This window comes from Gorilla gorilla, chromosome 4, assembly GCF_029281585.2.
Source record: "Gorilla gorilla gorilla isolate KB3781 chromosome 4, NHGRI_mGorGor1-v2.1_pri, whole genome shotgun sequence".
In the NCBI taxonomy this organism is placed as follows: Eukaryota; Metazoa; Chordata; class Mammalia; order Primates; family Hominidae; genus Gorilla; species Gorilla gorilla.
In genome coordinates, this window is record NC_073228.2 from 104,809,715 (window position 1) to 104,831,795 (window position 22,081).

Genomic DNA, 22,081 nt, shown 5'->3' on the forward strand with positions numbered 1-22,081 from the left:
TAATAAAGGGAGTTCTTCAATCTGAATGAAAAGGATGTTAATGAGCAACAGGAAATCACCTGAAAGTATAAAACTCAGTAGTAACAGTAAGAACACAGACAAATATAAAGTACTCTAACACTGTAATTGCAGTATTTAAGACTTTCATATTGTTAGTGGGAAGTTAAAAAGCAAACCTATCAAAATAATAACTAAAACATATTTTTAAAAGAAAGACAGCATAAAAAGATGTAAATACAGACAACACAATGTCAAAAGGCAGGGTTGAAGGGGATGGGGTTAAAGAGTAGAGGTTTTTATCTTTGCTTGTTTTTTTTTCTTTTCTTTGTAATCAGAGTTAAGTTGCCATTAGTTTGAAATAATAGGTTTTAAGTTATTATTTGTAACCCTTATGGCAAACACAAAACAAAAAGCAAGAAATTAAACATACCAACAGAGAAAATTACTTTTACTCAAAGAACATAGGAAACAAGGAGAAAAGAAAGAACCAATAAAATAACCAGAAAAAATACTAAAATGGTAGCAGTAAGTCCTTACCTATCAATGACATTGAATGAAAATGGACTAAATTATCCACTCAAAAGAGACAGAATGGCTGAATGGATTAAAAAACAGAATTCAACAACATAATACCTACAAGAAACTCACTTCACCAATAAAAACACACGGACTGAAAATAAAGTGATGGAAAAAGTTATTCTATGCAAACGAAAACCAGAAATTCACAGGAGTAACTCTACTTAGATAAAATAGATGTCAAATCAAAAACTGTAAAACGAGCAAGAAGGTCATTATTAAAAGGGTCAATTCAGCCAGATGATATAATGATTGCAAATATATGCACTCAATGCTGGAGCATGCAGATAAATAAAGCAAATATCATTAGAGCTAAAGAGACATAGACCCTCATACAGTAATAGCTGGGGACTTTAACATCATGTTTTCAGCATTGCACAGATCATCTAGACAGAAAGTCAACAAAGAAACATGAAACTCTGTAGTATAGATTACATGGATTTAATGAATAGTTGTAACATTGTATGCAACATATTATTTTACTGCAGAATATATTACATTCTTCTCCTAAGCACATAGAAATTTATCAGCACTTTCAAGGATAGACTAAGTGTTAGGCCTACAAAATAAGTCTCAAAAATAAAAATAAAAATATTATATCAAGTATCTTTTCTGACCAAGATGGAATAAAACTAAAACAACAGGAGGAACTTTGGAAGCTATACAAACTCATATAAATTAAACGATATGTTCCTGAATGACCACTGGGGTCAACGACAAAATTTAAAAAAATTTTAATAATATCTGAAGCAAATAGAAAACAACACACCAAAACCTAGGGGACACTGCAAAGGCAGTACTAAAAGGGAAGTTTACATTAATAAAGGCCTGCATCAAAAAAAGTAGAGAAACTTTAAATAAAATACCTACTAATGCATCTTAAAGAACTAGCAAAGCAAGAGCAAAAGCTCAACATTATTAGAAGAAACTAAATAATAAAGACCAGACTAGAAATAAATGAAATTCAGACTAAAAAGTAATACAAAAGATCAACAAAATGAAAAGTTGTTTTAAAAAAGAACAACAAAATTGATAAACCATTAACCAAACAGAAATGAACAAGATTCAAATAAAATCATAGATCAAAAAGGAGACATTACAAATGGTACTACAGAAATTCAAAGGATTATTAGTAGTTTCTCTAGGCAATTATATGCCAATAAATTGAAATACCTAGAAGAAATGACTTCGGAGTCTCTCAACTGCAGAATTGATCAAGCAAAAGGAATAATTGCTGAATTCGAAGACAGGCTATACAAAATACATGGTCAGAGTAGAAGAAAGAAAAAAGGATTAAAAAAATGAAACACACATACAAGATAAAGAAAATAGTATCTAAAGGAAACTAAAGGTTTTCTTTAGTTTCTTTAGGAAAATAAAGATTTTCTGAAGGTTTTCATCATTTTATGTGACTAGAAATGACCAGATACATAAACCTTCTAAAATTCAACCATGAAGATATCTAAAACCTGAATAGCCCAATAACAAATAATGAGATAGAAGCAGTAATAAAAAATCTCTCATCAAAAAAAAAGCATCTTAGCTCACCACATTCCTTCACTGACGACTTCTATCAAATATTTAAAGAACTGACACTAATTCTACTCTTCAAATTATTCCAAATAGTCGAGGAGAAGAGAGTACTTCTATATTAATTCTATAAAACAAGTATTACCTTGATAGCAAAACCAGACAAGGACACAACCAAGAAAGAAAACTACAGGCAAATATCTCTGATAAACATAGATGCAAAAATCCTCAACAAAATCCTAGCAAATTGAATTCAACAATAAATTAAAACATCATTTATCATGATCAAGTGGGATTTAGTCCAGGGTTGCAAGGATGGCTCAATGTATGCAAATCAATAACATTAAAGGATCATTCATCAAAATTAAGTAGGCTTTATTTCAGGGATGCAAAAATGGCTCAATATACATAAAACAATAATACATTATACTATCAGAATGAAGGATAAAAGCCATATGATCATCTCAATAGGTGCCAAAAAAGCATTTGATTAAATTCAACATCCCTTTATGATAAAAACCTCTCAAAAATTGATTTTGGAAGGTGAAAACCTCAACACCATAAAAGCCATGTAAGATAAACCCACAAACAGTATCATACGGAATGGAGAAAAAATGAAAGCCTTTCTCTGAGATCTGGAATAAGATAAAGATGCCCATTTTTACTGCTTATATTCAACATGTTACTAGAAGACCTAGCAATTAAACAATTGAAGGAAATAAAGGGCATCCATTCATGAGAAACCACCCCCATGATCCAATTACCTATCACCAGGCCCCACCTCCAACACTAGGGATTATAGTTCTACATGAAATTTCAGCAGGGACACAGATCCAAACCATATCAAAACCAAAAATCAATGATTTCAAAACAAAACAAAAATCAAAATTAATTTTAAAAATCAATGGTTTTTTGAGAGATCAATAAAATTGAAAATCACCTGGTAAGACTGATAAAGAATAAAAAGGGAAAATATAAATTACCAATATCAAAAATGAAACAGGACATTTCTACAAACAATGCAAACATTGAATGGAGAATAAGGAAGTGATACAGAAAATCCTACATACATAAAGTTGACAATATATATAAGATGAACCAATTCTTTTAAAAAATACAAACTACCACAGTTTATCAAATATCAAATAGATAATTATATCCCTGGAACTATTAAGAAAATTGAATTCACAATTTAAAATTCTCATAAAGTAAATCTCCAGGTTCAAATTATTTGAGTTGAGAATTCTACGAACTCTTTAAAGAAGTAAAGAAGCAATTCAACACAGGCTATTTCAGAAAAAGAAAAAGAGGAAACATTTCTAAATTTATTTTATGACCCTAGTCTTACCATGATTCCAAAACTATACAAGGACAATACAAACATAAGACAATGCCAGGCCAATATCTCTCATGAATATAAACATAAAAATCCTCGACACAATGGTGGAGCAAAAATAATTCAGCAGTGTAAGAAAGAATTTTGTACTACGATTGAGTGAAGTTTTTTCCCAGAGATGCAAGCCTGGTATGATGTTTGAAACTTAATCAAAGTAATCCACCATATTATCAAGCTCGAGAAGAAAAAAAACCACAAGATCACATTAATCAATATAGGAAAAGCATGTCACAATATCCAACATTCCATTATAATAACAACTTTCAGAAAAATAGAAATAGAGGGAACTATCCCCATTTACATCAAGTATATTTACAAAAATCCTAAAGCTAACATCCTCTTCTTATTTGACAAAGGTTGTCCAGAATATACAAAAAATAAACTCTCAGAACTAAACAGTAAGGAAATAAAAATCCTATTAGAAAACGTGCAAAAGACATAGACCTACATTTCACTGAAGAGGATATAGTTTCATAAGCAAATGAAAATATATTTACTTTCATTATCCATTGGAGCAATCAGATTTAAGCCTCAATGAGATATTGCTACACGCTTATCAGAATCGCTCATTGTTTTTTTTTTTTTTTGAGACGGAGTCTTGCTTTGTCGCCCAGGCTGGAGTGCAGTGGCGCGATCTCGGCTCACTGCAAGCTCCACCTCCCGGGTTCATGCCATTCTCCTGCCTCAGCCTCCCGAGTAGCTGGGACTACAGGCGCCCATTACCACGCCCGGCTAATTTTTTGTATTTTTAGTAGAGACGGGGTTTCACCGTGTTAGCCAGGATGGTCTCGATCTCCTGACCTCGTGATCCGCCCGCCTCGGCCTCCCAATCGCTCATTGTTTTTTATGTGATAACACCAAATGTGGACAAGGATTTGGAGGAACTGGATTATTTACAAAATGTTGGTGGGAATTTGAATGTAAAATGCTACAATCATTCTGAAAAACAGTTTGACATTTTCTAAGACAAACTAAACATTCAACTACCATATAACTCACCAATTGCTGTCTTGAGCATTTATCCAGAAGAAACAAAGGCATGTGTTTCACACAAAAACCTATAGAGGAATGCACATAGCAACCTTGTTTATGGTAGCTAAGAACAGGAAACAATACAGATGTATTTCAATGCATGAACTGTTAAACTGTTGTGCATTTATACCACTAAATACTACTACAACAACTACCTGAATCTCCAGAAAATTGTTCTTAGTGAAAAAACTAATTCCCAAAAGTTACATACTGTATGATTCCATTAATGTAACATTATTCATATGACAAACTTACAGGAAAGGCGAAGGGAGCCAGCCCCTCCACACCTGTGGGTATTTCTTGTCAGGTGGGACAAGAGACTGAGAAAAGAAATAAGACACAGAGAAAGAACAGTGGGCCCAGGGGACTAGTGCTCAGCATAGGGAGGACCCGCACTGGCACCGGTCTCTGATTTCCCTCAGTATTTATTGATTACTACTTTTACTATCTAAGCAAGGGGAATGCGGCAGGAGAGCAGAGTGATAGTAGGGAAAAGGTAAGCAAGAAAACATGTGAGCAAAGGAATCTGTGTCACAAATAAGTTCAAGGGAAGGTACTATGCCTAGATGTGCACATAGGCCAGATTTTTGCTTTTCTTCACCCAAACATCTCAGTGGAGTAAAGAGTAACAAAGCAGCATTGCTGCCAACATGTCTCGCCTCCCGCCACATGGTGGTTTTTGAGGATACAAACAAATGGAAGAACATTCCATGCTCATGGGTAGGAAGAATCAATATCGTGAAAATGGCCATGCTGCCCGAGGTAATTTACAGATTCATTGCCAATCCCATCAAGCTACCAATGACTTTCTTCACAGAATTGGAAAAACTACTTTAAAGTTCATATGGAACCAAAAAAGAGCCCGCATCACCAAGTCAATCCTAAGCCAAAAGAACAAAGCTGGAGGCATCACGCTACCTGACTTCAAACTATACTACAAGGCTACAGTAACCAAAACAGCATGATACTGGTACCAAAACAGAGATATAGACCGATGGAACAGAACAGAGCCCTCAGAAATGATGCCACATATCTACAACCATCTGATCTTTGACAAACCTGACAAAAACAAAAAACAGGGAAAGGATTCCCTATTTAATAAATGGTGCTGGGAAAACTGACTAGCCATAAGTAGAAAGCTGAAACTGGATCACTTCCTTACACCTTATACAAAAATTAATTCAAGATGGATTAAAGACTTAAATATTAGACCTAAAACCATAAAAACCCTAGAAGAAAACCTAGGCAACACCATTCAGGACATAGGCATGGGCAAAGACTTCATGTCTAAAACCAAAAGCAATGGCAACAAAAGCCAGAATTGACAAATGGGATCTAATTAAACTAAAGAGCTACTGCACAGAGAAAGAAACTACCATCAGAGTGAACAGGCAGCCTACAGAGTGGAGAAAATTTTTGCAATCTACTCATCTGACAAAGGGCTAATATCCAGAATCTACAATGAACTCAAACAAATTTACAAGAAAAAAACAAAGAACCCCATCAAAAAGTGGGCAAAGGATATGAACAGACACTTCTCAAAAGAAGATATTTATGCAGCCAACACACACATGAAAAAATGCTCATCATCACTGGCCATCAGAGAAATGCAAATCAAAACCACAGTGAGATACCATCTCACACCAGTTAGAATGGCGATCATTCAAAAGTCAGGAAACAACAGGTGCTGGAGAAGATGTGGAGAAATAGGAACACTTTTACACTGTTGGTGGGACTGTAAACTAGTTCAACCATTGTGGAAGTCAGTGTGGCGATTCCTCAGGGATCTAGAACTAGAAATACCATTTGACCCAGCCATCCCATTACTGGGTATATACCCAAAGGATTATAAATCATGCTGCTATAAAGACACATGCACATGTATGTTTACTGCGGCACTATTCACAATAGCAAAGACTTGGAACCAACCCAAATGTCCAACAATGATAGACTGGATCAAGAAAATGTGGCACATATACACCATGGAATACTATGCAGCCATAAAAAAGGATGAGTTCATGTCCTTTGTAGGGACATGGATGAAGCTGGAAACCATCATTCTCAGCAAACTGTCACAGGGACTAAGAACCAAACACCGCATGTTCTCACTCATAGGTGGGAATTGAACAATGAGAACACATGGACACAGGAAGGGGAACATCACACGCCGGGGCCTGTTGTGGGGTGGGGGGAGGGGGGGATAGCATTTGGAGATATACCTAATGTTAAATGACGAGTTACTGGGTGCAGCACACGAACATGGCACATGTATACATATGTAACTAACCTGCACATTGTGCACATGTACCCTAAAACTTAAAGTATTAAAAAAAAAAAAAGAACAAATGTACAATCAGGTTTTATACCGAGACATTCCGTACCCAGGGGCAGGCAGGAGACAGAGGCCTTCCTTTTATCTCAGCTGCAAGAGGCCTTCCTCTGTTACTAATCCTCCTCAGCAGAGACTCTCCAGGGGTGTCGGGCTTGGGGGATGGTCAGGTCTTTCCCATCCCATGAGGCCATATTTCAGACTACCACATGGGGAGAAACCTTGGACAATACCTGGCTTTCCAGGGCAAAGGTCCCTGCAGCTTTCCACAGTGCATTGTGCCCCAAGGTACTTGAGAATGGAGAATGATGATGACTTTTATCAAGCATATGCCTGTAAACATTTTGTTAGCAAAGCACATCTTGCACAGCCCTAGATCCCTTAAACCTTGATTCCATGCAACACATGTTTCTGTGAGCTCAAGGTTGGGGTTAAAGTTACAGATTAACAGCATCTCAGGGCAAAGCAATTGTTTAGCATACAGGTCAAAATGAAGTTCCTTAAGTCTTCCTTTTCTATATAGACATAGTAACAGTCTGATCTCTCTTTTCCCTACAAAAGGGGAACAGATAATGGTTACCAAGGACTAAGGAGGGGGTAAGGGTAAAGGGAAGTAGCTGTGGCAATAATAGATCACTATGAGGAATCCTTTTGGTGACATAAATGTTTTGTGTTTTAATTGTATCAATGTGTGTAATCTGGTTGTGATATTATACTATAGTTTTGAATAACTTAGCATTTGTGGCAAATGGTTAAATATTCATAGGTTCTGTCTGTGTAATGTCTTACAACTTCATGTGACCATATTTATCTCAAAATTTGAAATTTAATTTAAAAATATATTGAATAATATTTAAAAATAAATGATTGTTTTGGAATTTCAAACATATTTTAATGAGTTGCTTCTGCCATTGAGACCGGGAACTTGTTCCCAATCTCAATTTTAGAAAAATATGATGTTGTCAGAGGTGAATACAATCCTTTCTCTTTTATTTCTTTCTTTCTGTTGTTTTGTTTGCTTTTGTGCTTGTACCAGAACATGGAAATCAGTGGTGATGTTGAGTATTAATAGAATCATAGCTAGGCTTGTCTAAACTACATAAAGTATAGATTGAACATTAATCAATAAAAAGCTCATTTAAAAAATATATTATGTTGCAATAGCTATAATGAATTTGTTAAATTTCAAAACTACAGCATCAGCTTTGGAATATGTCAGCTTGGCTAGGCTGAACTACATTTCACAGGATCTATTTCTTATGTGGTTCCATTTCAGGGGTGGACACAAGAGAGATTCTAGATTTGGTGGGCAGAAGAGAGCAGTAGTCATTTTACAGTGCATATGTGCACATGGATGCACACACACACATCTCGTGTTTGCTGTTTCACTTTGTTGACATAAAGCATCAGCTGGGCTTGGAATTACTTTACCTTGGGCTGGATCTTCCTTTAGCATTTCTTACTACTGGGCAAGACTTTAACGTGACTTTAGTTCCTTGGTGAGGATCTCTGGCAGAGGACACTGGTTTCTGCAGCTTAACCTGTCACCAAATGCAACAATAGTGGACGTGCATTTCATTCCATCCTTTTGAGTCCCAGCAAGTGCTTGTAAGTTCCAGCCTACTAATTGATCTTCGTTTCCTGATTGTCTCCCCTGCGGATTTCAATCTTCAGCATTAGATGCCAAGACAATAGCCTTACAAAGACTACTTAACCAGCCCCCACGATAGTGCAAACCAATTCCTTGTACCGAATCTCTACTATATCTCCTACTGTTCTCTGGTTGAACACTGACTGATATAATCGTGGTGTGTATTATCAGAGATAAACAGAGCCAGACATGAGCTAAAGTGGTAAGGAAAGATTTTAATCAGGAAAATTGGGAACAGAGTCCAGTGTGAACTGAACCGAACTTTGATTTATGCAGAGGTGCCTGGGTGTTTAAAAGGGAAAATGATGGGTGAGCAGGGGCTCAGTAGACGCGAGGAAGTGACAAATTACAAAAAACGGGAAACGAAAATTTGTCCATGTGAAACCATCTGGGTTTGCTAACTGGTGCTTATGAAAGTCAGGCTCCTATCTTCTCACGTAGACTAGACAGGAGCTTTCTTCAGGTGTTGGCTAAAACAAACAGTAAATTCATTTGGCAGTCTTGACTTTTTTTTTTTCAAGCAAGCACTTTAAGAAGCTTAAGGTCATGCTAGGAATGTTGCTTTGTGCTATTAGAAACTGTTAGTGTTTTGTCCAAGTGTTTATAGAACAAGATTGAAGCCTAGTTGGGAAAAAAGCTTAGAGAAGTCTGGCTAGTGTTTGGTCAAGAAGAGAATCTTTGTCAGTGTAAAGGAATTTAAAATAGTTATTACTTTTTCTTATTTACTTTAGAAATATGAGAAATATGCAAGCTTATACTTGATATGTCATCATGCACTGAGATATATGGCATTACTTTACTAATATATAATGCTTCATTGTGATATAATTTAAATATATTGAGAAACTATAAAATAAACACTTAAGGAGTTGGAAATATCTTTAGTACAAATTTAAGTTGGAAATAATTCTGTAGTTTTATTATTCATATATTCAATGTCTTCATTTTAAGATATTAGCTATCTTTAATGAAAAGAATAATTTAGAATGTGCAGACTATAACAAGATGCTCATTGTGTTTTGAATATACAAGCCATTACAATATTAAAAAGATGCCAACTCTACATTTATAAAATGCATTGACAGCCAAACTCAATAATATTAATTTTGGAAACCTTCCAGTAGGACTTCAAAGGAAGACTTTTTTTTTGTTTCGTAGGAATGCTAAAATTCCAAAGTTAACATTAATCATCCCTAGCTTCCTTTATCTGTGCCCTGGGCCATCATCTAAAAGTTTGAATAATAAATTACCTGAATATTACAAACAATGCATAATCTGAATATGTAAAAAGTAAACTAGACTTTTGCAAGTTCCTGCATATTTGGTGCATCAATAATTTTGATTGCTAACATCAAAACTGTATAACTTTTATCTTCACACAGTGTGTGCGTGTGTGAGGTTTTGTTATTTTGTAATCTTCATGTGAAATTTGGACAATTCTAAATGAGCAATTATAAATTATATGTAGCTAAATATTAAATTTCACTTACAGTTATAGACTTCTACTATGGCTCTGCTTCCTTGTGTGATCGAAAAAAGGTTCACATTTCTGTCACATTTTTAGTAATATCCAATTGAACAAAAGAATGAACAATGTTTTGCTTCAAGCTTCCTAGAAGTACATACACATTAATTTATCCAAACTATGCCAAACTGCTCAAAATACAGGACAGAATACATAGGAACATTTAAAGTGCTCTTGTAATGGTATTTTTTTCTTTTTTCTTCTTTACCTCTAGAATATCATAATTACCTATTTCTCCACTCCCTACAAATACATTTTTATATCACATCTGTTTTAAAGGTGGTGCACTCCCTTATAAGATAGCAGCACCTTTGATGGCAGGGACGTAAACTTGTCTCTTTGAATCTTTAGTAACCAGCAAGATGGTTGACACTGTGGATTTAAAAGTAGTTGTTCATGGAAAGAATAATGTAAATGAACAAATAGATGAGGTATTTTCCTCTGATTAACTAGAAATTATCCCACCACTCTTTGCAATCTCTGCTATGGTAATTTTTGTGTGAACAACCTTAACAGTTTTAGGAGATCACATTCACCTACTGCTGAAGCTGCAGACATCATATAAAATGGATGTGCATTTATGTAACAACAGTTTGAGAATTCTTTTCAAGATCAATCTCCTAAATTATCTTATTAACATTTTGTTCTGGTTGACTACATTATTAGGACTGATAAAGCCTGCCTTCAGTAAGCTTATATTCTAGTAGAATAAATTAGAAAAATGTGGTAAAATTACACAAAGCTAGCAGTAAATTGGACTAAAACAGTACAAAAATACTAGAAATAATATAACTAGAACAGTAGCATAAATAATTTTTAGACAGAGAAGTCATATTGAACAAAAGGGAAAAAACTTTATATATTAAAAAAACTTGACAGACTGAACTTTGGTAAATTTTGTTGTTCATATGTAAGATTTCAAACAAAAGTTGAGGAAAAGTATTTAAATTGTATATGAGGCACCTGGTAATTGTTCAGTTGTAGATTCTGATCCAGTAGATCTGAGGTCGGCATTCTGCACTTCCAAAAATCATCCAGGTAATTACAACGCTGCTATTGTTTTGTCTATTCAGAGATTACGAACGTCATTATACAATAATTTATTTTTATGTTGTCAAAAAAATCTAATTTTTTAATTTTAATGTTTAATTTACCTCTACATGTACAAACATCTAATACAATATTACATATATATGTGTATTATTACATAGCTACTAAAATGCTTACATATCCATTTAACGTTAATAGAAATAACATGCCCAATCCAATATTCAATATTAGATCCAATGTTCATTTTGTTTATTTATTCGTTTTCTGCCTATAACATATTTAGCTTTTAGAATGTTATGTTTTTCAGAATAGATTTTCCACTAGAGTAGCGGAGTATAAAAATACTAATAAGATATTCTTATCACCAACCTCTCTGAGAAAGTTCTTGTAGAAAAACACAGGAGAAAAATATATTAGATGCATTTGTAATAATCAGCTGAATGTAGCAGTGATATAACTATAAGAAAATGCTAATACTTTAGAGTTTAGACTACCTTCTCTTCATGCCTTCCTTCACCCTGGTGATTTTTCCTCCTTCTTTGTGTCCCCCGCAAATCAGATAGCAATAGGTGATTCCTGGCTCAGCAAGAAACCGGAGCTCCACCTAGGGGTAGAGTGTCAGGCTGAGATCTAGAAAGTGAATTTTGCAGCCTATGTATTTCATGTAATTTACAAATAAAAATTATTTAGGAAATATTAAATTGCATATGAGAAATATTTTACTATTTTTTCTATACTTTTGTATCAAAATATACAACCACTCTTGTAATATATCTTTATTTTTAAAATCTTAATGATCTTAAATCTTTTCAAGAAACGAAGTACTTTCAAGATAATAAAATAATGCACTGAACTCACTAAACTCATACAAATACTAGTGAATATTAAGTTGTATCATAAAAGTTAAATTTGGGGATCAGAGGCTATCATTTCAAATTGAAGTAATGTTGCTTACAATTTCTTTAAGTTTAAAATCATTTGGGGGGTTCCAAATATTAAATGGTTCCTATCTGGGCATAGAATAGGAGATCCATTGGGTTGGCCTTAGTCTTACATTACCGTTGCCAATGTTTGGCCTTCTCTGAGGCTATTTCTCAGAGAAATGGCTAGTGTTTCCTCCCACAGAGTAGGCTTTACCATCCATATGTTTTATTTTTGAACTGAAACATCTAAGTAACGATTGATATTTATTTTACTTTATATGGCCAGAAGTTAAATCTGTAATTGCGATAAACAGGTATTTGGATTTGCTTGGGGTAATCTCAGCTTACACTGTTTTCCCTGTGTTCATATTAACATGCCTCTGTTTTATCATAGAAGGGTCCCGTTTGGGTAATATACTATACCACCTATGGTGTAGTGGTTAAGAAAACAGGCCCAAAGCAGACTGCCTTCAATTAAAATCCAGCTACACTATTTATTAACTGTGGTGATGTGAAAAGGAACATAAAATATACTTTATATTTGAGAAACAGTATCATCAGTATTTGATGCTTGATTTTAAAACAAGAGACAGGGAAACAGTGGAACAGTAGAACAGGAGACAGGGAAACTGTTGTTAGTTTGAGGAACTTACCTCTATTTTGCTATATACTAAGAAAATATACAAAAATACAAGTGGGGAGTGGGATGAGGAAATGGAACCAGAAGATGAGTTATATTTTGAACATGTTAAAATCTTTTGTGTTTTTATAGAAACAGACATTTAGAAGACAGTTGGATGTTTAGGTCTGGGGTCACACTCTACTGATTGACTTGGATAATTGTTATAGGCAAAGAGGGCTATGAGACAATCTCTCTCTCTTTTTCTCTCATCTTCTTCCCTCAGAATTCAAATATATTTTTTTCTATCTGAAACTAACAACCAACCAGTCTTTGACCCTTCATTTTTCTCACATGTATCTACCTTTTATTTATTTATTTATGTTGCCAGATAAATTGTATATATTTACCATTCACAACATGATATTTAGAAGTATATATACAGTCAGCATCACTTAGCAAAGAGAAAAATTTTGAGAAATGTTTCCTTGGGTGATTTTGTCCTTGTGAAAACATCATAGATGTATAATACTTACACAAACCTAGATGATACGGCCTACCACATGCCTAGGCTATATGGGATAGACTATTGATTGTAGGCTAAAAATCTACACTGCATGTTATGGTACTAAATACTGTAGGCAATTAAGTATTTGTGTACCTAAACATAGAAAAGACACAGTAAAAATATGGTATTATAAATTGATGGAACCACTATTGAATATGCAGTGCACTGTTGACCAAAGTGTTGTTACTTGGCACATGATTGTACATTAGAGAATGACTAAATATAGCTAAGTAATATATGCATTATTTCACACAGTTATAATTTTCCTGGTGAAAAATGTTATCTTCTTTGCATCCACTCTTAGCATTTTTCGAGAATATCAAGGATTATTAATTATAGTCATCATCTTGTACAAAAGATCTATTGAACTTTTTACTATTATCTAAATGAAATTTTTTATCCTTTGGGCAACATATTCTCAATCCCTCCACTCCAACAATCCCAGCTCCTGATAACCATCATTTGGTCTCTACTTCTATGAGTGAAACTATTTTAAATTCAGTCTATGAGATTACATGATATTCATCTTTCTGTGCTTGACTTATTTCACTTAACATAATGTCCTCCAAGTTCATTTATGTTGTCATCAGTGATAGAATTTCCTTTTTTTCATGGCTTAATAGTATTCTATTTGATATATATATATAACACTTTTTAAGTGAGTTCCTCTATTGATTGCTACATAGTTTGATTCCATATATTGGCTATTGTGAATAATACCGCAATAAACATGGAAGTGCAGACATCTCTTCCACATACTGATTTCATTTCCTTTGGATATATTCCCAGTAGTGAAATTACTATATTATATAATATTTCTACTTTTAATTTTTTGAGGAAACTCCATACTGTTTTCTCTAATGACTGTACTGATTTACATTCCCACCAACACTGTGAAGGGGTTCCTTCTCCTTCACATCCTCTCACACACTTATGGTCTTTTATCCTTTTGGTAATAGCCATTCTAATTTGTGTGAGGTGATAGCTCACTATGATTTCAATTTGAATTTCTCTGATAATTGGTGATGCTGAGCACTTTTCCGTATACCTTTTGGCCAATTGTATGTTTTCTTTTGAGAAATATATATTCTGTTCCTCTGCTCATTTTTAAATCATGCTGTTTTGTTGTTAGGTTTGAGTTCCTTATATATTTTGGAAAGTCACCACTAATTAGATATCTAGTTTACAAATATTTTCTCCCATTCTGTATGCTGTCTTTTCATTAAATTGATTATTTCCTTTGATGTGCAGAAGCTTTTTAGTTTGATGTAATCCCATTCGTCTATTTTTGTTTTGGTTGCCTGTACTTTTGAGATCATATCCAAATGTTATTACCCAGAAAAATATCATGGATTTTTTTCCCTTATGTTTTTTCCCCAGGAGTTTCATAGTATCAAGTGTAAATTTTAAGTCTCTAATCCACTTTGAGTTGTTTATTGTATATTGTCTGAGATAAGGGCCTAATTTTATTCTTCTACATGGGAATATCCAGTTTTCTCAACACAGTTTATTGAAGAGAATGTCCTTTTCCCATTGTGTATTCTTTTTGCCTTTGTTGAATGTAGTTTTCTATAAATGTATGAATTTATTTATGAGCTTTTAAATCTGTTTCATTGGTCTATGTATCTGCTTTTTATACCAGTATCATGTTGTTTTGACTATTAGAGCTTTGCAGTATGTTTTTCAGTCAGGTAGTGTGATTCCTTTGTTTATTTTGCTCAAGACTGCTTTAGTTATTCAAGGTATTTTATGCTTTTGTATGAATTTTAGAACTACTTTTTCTATTTCTGTGAAGAATGTCACTGAAATTTTGATAGAAGTTGCATTCAAATGGTAGACCATTTTGGGCTTTATGGATATTTTAACAATATTAATTATTCCAATCCATGAACACAGAATATCTTTCATTTTCAGGACTCAGTTCTAAAGCCTTTTTAAAAAATCATTTCTATATATTGTCCACCTAATAAGACGTAACTACTCCCATGGATTTAAATTCAATTTTTATAAGAACATCTATATATTGATGTTTTCAAATTTAGCTCTCTAGTCCTAATCTTTTGGATGGTCTTCCTATTTATAAAAGTCAATGTTTTTGACAGGTTCAAAATGTGCAAACGTAAATTCTTGATCATCCTATGTAAACCTGAATTACCTTTATAATTTGCCACTACTTATTTTAAAAACAAACAGCCTTCATCAATAATTATGTCTTTATAACTTCCCACATTTTATCATTTGTTCTGTAGAACAAATCTTCAAAACATAAACTTTTCTCCATCTTTACTGCTATCACTCCTGCTCCACCCACCATCTGTTAAACAATTTGCCATGATTATTTATATTCTCTTGAAGAAGTTAAAGTTCTCTCAAGAAAATAAAGAGAAATTGCTAAGCTTTATTAAAATCTGTTCTAGCTGCTATAAAGTTCCCTGTGGAATTAAAAAAATTCAGTATCTTGGTTAACTTCAATTAATGACTGTATTTTTCTATAATAAAACCTATTTTGTTTTATACATATTTTTTCTTTTGAGCAAAAAATAATCAGAGAGGAAAGTGATTTGATTCTATTAGCTAAGTGTGAGGTATAACAATAACAACAAATAGCTTGCCTGAAAATCTTATGACCAGTTTTCTCAATCCTGGGTTGAACTACATGAAAAATTCCAGTGAATAATTTACATACTAGCATGCTACATCTTTTCTTGGAGAACATCTTGCTCACACTATAAATTCTAAGATATCTGGAATCAGGAAATCTGTTCAACTTTTTAAAATGCATATTTTATAAACTCATTTCACAAAGGAATTCATAATTTGTCACATCTATCAATGTCCTTAAGAAATAGTGTATTTTATATACAATTTGAAAACCCTGAAGGAAAAAAAAGCCCATAAAAGCCATTACATAATAAAGTAAGAGATACATTATCGTAAATGTATAGGAAATAAAGTAGTTTTGGGAATGCTCTCTAACAGTGTCACACAGCTTTATATACCCAGAGAAGAAGAGCAAAGTACAGAACAGATAATAAAATAGTTTTCAATAATACAAGAAAGAGGGGCTTATTTTTAAATGCTTTGTTTCGTCACTAATTCTCAAGTTAGAGTTCTAAAAACTTCCAGGCTCTACCACTAAAGGCTGAAACTATAAAGCTAATTGTAAGCTACTGTATTTGCGATGAAGAGAAGGAAAACTGAGAAAAAAAGTTTAAAGCCCTTCTAATTTCTTGGGACAGACTCAGAATTGGACAATGTAATATTATTTAATACTATTAACTTTGAGTATGAGACATGAGTGGCAGTGTAGTTCAAATGTTTATTGGAAATGCCCTATTTTAGGGTATAAGTGTAATTTGTAGTTTTCAATATATTACAAAGATCAAACTTTGATCATGTGTTACCACTGAGAAATAATATTTCATTAAGAATATATTGTACTATATTTCTAAGAAAGATAACGATTTAGAAAAGGGCACTGTCACCAAAGTTCTAAATCTTCACAGGTGCAATTTTTCACATATAACTACATATTTTCTCAATGTACGACTGCGTGCATTTTTGAATATATAAACTCATATTTTACTTAACCCAAATATAATTTTTTTTAGTTTTTTAAAAAATATTTTATAGCATGTAGCTCTTTTCATGCAAATACTATCTATCATCTTATGCTAGTGAAGCAAATTCTTTTAAGATATGAAACATCTGGGAAAATTCATGAAAAAAATCATTAAGAATATTTAATGAGAATGATTATTTGGGTTGTCCTCTGAAGAATGCTAAAAAAGAAACTTCCCTTTTTACTGCCTCATGATTCATTGCTAAGTAACTAATCAGACCTCCTCTTACTTGCCTCCAGTTCCCATGCTTGACTTTGTTTTAGACTTTGACCTGGTGAGGGGTTGCCAAGAGGAAAACCACCTTCGTCAACCACCTTTGTACTATTTAAAAGTATTAGATTCTCCAACATTCACAAAAAAACTTAAAAGCCTAGGAAACTCAAGGGGCTCTCACAATTTTTCCCACATTTCCACTCCTGCCAAAACCACAAATATTTATAGGCAATGTGTGTGTACAGTTTTCTGTGTTGAATATAGTTATTATTTCGATTTAGATTTAAGTGACCCTGATAAATGAAACAAATGAAAGAAAGGGGCGTGTGAGCTTAGTGACCTTAAAATGGCTAATGTTCAAATTGTGGTTTTCTCTTAGTTCTTTGTTTGTATCCTGGAACAGTTAACTGACTTTGAATGGCCAAAATAGCTGTTTTCCTTAGGAAATGTCAAAGGAACTCTTCAAATCACAATAGTTAATGACAAAACAGCATGAAGTTACACCTGCTAATTGTCCTATTTATTATTTCTTTATTTTTCAGCTTCAATTGCCCAGTTCATTTTCATTTATCTTGTCTTTCTAGTTCTTGTTTCTTTTTTCTCTACTATATACTGAATTTGAGCACTTAAATGGTGTGTCAGTCTAGTTACACTGTTCTTCCCAAATATTCTTCTTCCATTTACTTAGGTAAAGATGGCAAAGTAGTAACATAATTTGAATGTATTAATAAAATGAATGCTTTGAATAGGTCATAATACCAAAAAAATCTACGCTGAACTAAGCTTTACATGGGCAGTTAAATATTTCTGTGTTAACAGTGACAAAATTATATTAAATATAATTTTTTGGTTCTTACTCTCACTAAAATTAGTGCAAAACCATAGAAAGTAAAACCTCTGTGATCAATTGAAATACTTCTATTTTAAACCTTAGTGAATGTTGTTTTTTATGTACCATCAAGTACAAGAAAAACACATATATTTGTAGGAAAACTAATAGAAGGATGATAAAATTGAGAAACATTTGTCTTTTAGTTCTTCTGCTTACTTGCTGTCTAATTTCATTGAAGATATTTAATCTTCCTGAACATGGATTTTGCTCAGCTATAAAAAGGAACTAATGATACTTTCCTTACGCACATTCACAAAGTTCATTTAAATTAATACATGCATATGCAATAAGTAAACTCTGAAATAGTATACAACTAATCTTTATTAAAATGTGAAACCTTATAGGAGTGAAGTGGGTGATCTAGATGGACACAGAGACAATTTTGAAACCACAGAGAAGAACACAGACAGATAGAATAGAACTGTTATTTATATCTTACTTATATAGGAAAGTTTAGTTTGGCAGATGGTTAAGAGACTTAGCCCTAGGTCTTCAATCATGACTGAGCCTAGATAACACTACCCTGTGTGGTAGCATAATAAGGAATGTATGTACCCATCTTTCTAATAATCTGAATTTGTATTGGGAATTAACTTTTTATCTTACAATTATATCTTTTTATCTCTTTCAGCTTTTTAAAATTTGCTTTAACAAATGCTAGGCAGAGACACAACAAAAAAAGATAATTTTAGACCAATATCCTTGATGAACATTGATGCAAAAATCCTCAATAAAATACTGGCAAAACGAATCCAGCAGCACATCAAAAAGCTTATCCACCATGATCAAGTGGACTTCATCCCTGGGATGCAAGGCTGGTTCAATATACACAAATCAATAAATGTAATCCAGCATATAAACAGAACCAAAGACAAACACCACATGATTATCTCAATAGACGCAGAAAAAGCCTTTGACAAAATTCAACAACCCTTCATGCTAAAAACTCTCAATAAATTAGGTATTGATGGGACGTTTCTCAAAATAATAAGAGCTATCTATGACAGACCCACAGCCAATATCATACTGAATGGGCAAAAACTGGAAGCATTCCCTTTGAAAACTGGCACAAGACAGGGATGCCCTCTCTCACCACTCCTATTCAACATAGTGTTGGAAGTTCTGGCTAGGGCAATTAGGCAGGAGAAGGAAATAAAGGGTATTCAATTAGGGAAAGAGGAAGTCAAATTGTCCCTGTTTGCAGATGACATGATTGTATATCTAGAAAACCCCACTGTCTCAGCCCAAAATCTCCTTAAGCTGATAAGCAACTTCAGCAAAGTCTCAGGATACAAAATCAATGTAGAAAAATCACAAGCATTCTTACACACCAACAACAGACAAACAGAGAGCCAAATCATGAGTGAACTCCCATTCACAATTGCTTCAAAGAGAATAAAATACCTAGGAATCCAACTTACAAGGGATGTGAAGGCCCTCTTCAAGAAGAACTACAAACCATTGCTCAAGGAAATAAAGGAGGATACAAACAAATGGAAGAACATTCCATGCTCATGGGTAGGAAGAATCAATATCGTGAAAATGGCCATACTGCCCAAGGTAATTTACAGATTCAATGCCAACCCCATCAAGCTACAAATGCCTTTCTTCACAGAATTGGAAAAAACTACTTTAAAGTTCATATGGAACCAAAAAAGAGCCCGCATCACCAAGTCAATCCTAAGCCAAAAGAACAAAGCCGGAGGCATCACGCTACCTGACTTCAAACTATACTACAAGGCTACAGTAACCAAAACAGCATGGTACTGGTACCAAAACAGAGATATAGACCGATGGAACAGAACAGAGCCCTCAGAAATGATGCCGCATATCTACAACCATCTGATCTTTGACAAACCTAAGAAAAACAAGCAATGGGGAAAGGATTCCCTATTTAATAAATGGTGCTGGGAAAACTGGCTAGCCATATGTAGAAAGCTGAAACTGGATCCCTTCCTTACATCTTATACAAAAATCAATTCAAGATGGATTAAAGACTTAAACGTTAGACCTAAAACCATAAAAACCCTAGAAGAAAACCTAGGCATTACCATTCAGGACATAGGCATGGGCAAGGACTTCATGTCTAAAACACCAAAAGCAATGGCAACAAAAGACAAAATTGACAAATGGGATCTAATTAAACTCAAGAGCTTCTGCACAGCAAAAGAAACTACCATCAGAGTGAACAGGCAACCTTCAAAATGGGAGAAAATTTTTGCAACCTACTCATCTGACAAAGGGCTAATATCCGGAATCTACAATGAACTCCAACAAATTTACAAGAAAAAAACAAACAACCCCATCAAAAAGTGGGCGAAGGACATGAACAGACACTTCTCAAAAGAAGACATTTATGCAGCCGAAAAACACATGAAAAAATGCTCATCATCACTGGCCATCAGAGAAATGCAAATCAAAACCACAATGAGATATACCATCTCACACCAGTTAGAATGGCAATCATTCAAAAGTCAGGAAACAACAGGTGCTGGAGAGGATGTGGAGAAATAGGAACACTTTTACACTGTTGGTGGGACTGTAAACTAGTTCAACCATTGTGGAAGTCAGTGTGGCGATTCCTCAGGGATCTAGAACTGGAAATACCATTTGACCCAGCCATCCCATTACTGGGTATATACCCAAAGGATTATAAATCATGCTGCTATAAAGACACATGCACACATATGTTTATTGTGGCATTATTCACAATAGCAAAGGCTTGGAACCAACCCAAATGTCCAACAATGATAGACTGGATTAAGAAAATGTGGCACATATACACCATGGAATACTATGCAGCCATAAAAAATGATGAGTTCATATCCTTTGTAGGGACATGGATGAAATTGGAAATCATCATTCTCAGTAAACTATCGCAAGAACAAAAAAGCAAACACAGCATATTCTCACTCATAGGTGGGAACTGAACAATGAGAACACATGGACACAGGAAGGGGAACATCACACTCTGGGGACTGTTGTGGGGTGGGGGGAGGCAGGAGGGATAGCATTGGGAGATATACCTAATGCTAGATGATGAGTTAGTGGGTGCAGCGCACCAGCATGGCACATGTATACATATGTAACTAACCTGCACAATGTGCACATGTACCCTAAAACTTAAAGTATAATAAAAAAAAATGCTTAGGTTTATTAAATTTACTGCTAAAGAAAATAGCAATGTTGACCCATTAGTCAAAGAAGATCAAATAGGAACACAGTATTGCCAGCAAATCCAAACTTTTATTAACCAGCAAATCCAAACTTGCGTTAAATTTTAACATTTTTGCTCTACAAAATGGCTGGCTAGAGAAGACCTACACTGCTGTCAGGATTACTGGCTTAATTTTAGAGAGACAAAAAAATTATAAGAATATTTGTTCAAAAAAAGTTAAGTCATAAATTAATGTAATGTTGTCTTTTATTGCTTACCTCAGATTTTTCAAAGTTTCTTGGCCTAGAAGCAGAATAGGTCTGAGGTTTCCACATTTACCCACCTCTTAGTCAGTAATAACACAATATCAATAATCAAGAGATATAATATTACTGATCAGATTCACAAATATAGTCACCTCATTTGCAAATAACTAATTAAATATGGCATCACTTTTTAAATCTTTCTACAGAGGTATCTTCTCCTTATACATTCTTTAAAGTTTGTCTACTTCATGAACTGAAAATGGACCACTGGATAAGCTTCCAAGGTATAGTAGATTTAATGTTCCCTATCCAATATATATAAACCAAAAGGAGTGATTTTGATCATACATGACAAATTACAAAAGGAAAAACCAGGTATAAATCCATGCACTTGAGTAAGGTTATGATTGCATTGTGTATTGGTGTATTTTGATAGGTTATCAAAAACATGTTACCTATCATTAATCTTTAAAAAACTAATTATAAAAACATGTAAATTCAATTTTATTTATACTGTCTAATGGACTTATAATAATTATAACTTTCCTTTCAAATATACAAAGAAGAAGGGATCCATGCTGTCCACTCTTCTATTATTCTAAACTTTTGCAAAGGTAATAAATTGCTACTTTCTCATATCTGTAGGATGCTAAACATAGCCTAATGTCAAAGATCCAAGTAGAGTTGTAAAACTATGCATTGGATTCCAATATAGTGTGCCCCACAGATGT

General features: G+C 33.9%; 1 long non-coding RNA gene across 2 annotated transcripts in view; it reads right to left on the reverse strand.

The window, feature by feature from the left end:
- LOC129533628 (uncharacterized) overlaps nt 1-22,081 on the reverse strand; it is a 90,349-nt gene that overhangs the window by 49,454 nt on the left and 18,814 nt on the right. Inside the window, exons 3-4 of one of the 2 annotated variants that reach the window (XR_010133913.1) lie at nt 11,584-11,693; nt 11,003-11,104 (exon numbers count right to left, since the gene is read on the reverse strand). This is a non-coding gene — a long non-coding RNA (uncharacterized lncRNA). Of the gene's footprint in view, nt 1-11,002; nt 11,105-11,583; nt 11,694-22,081 lie in introns of those variants that run through there. The other variant, XR_010133912.1, reaches the window with a different exon arrangement.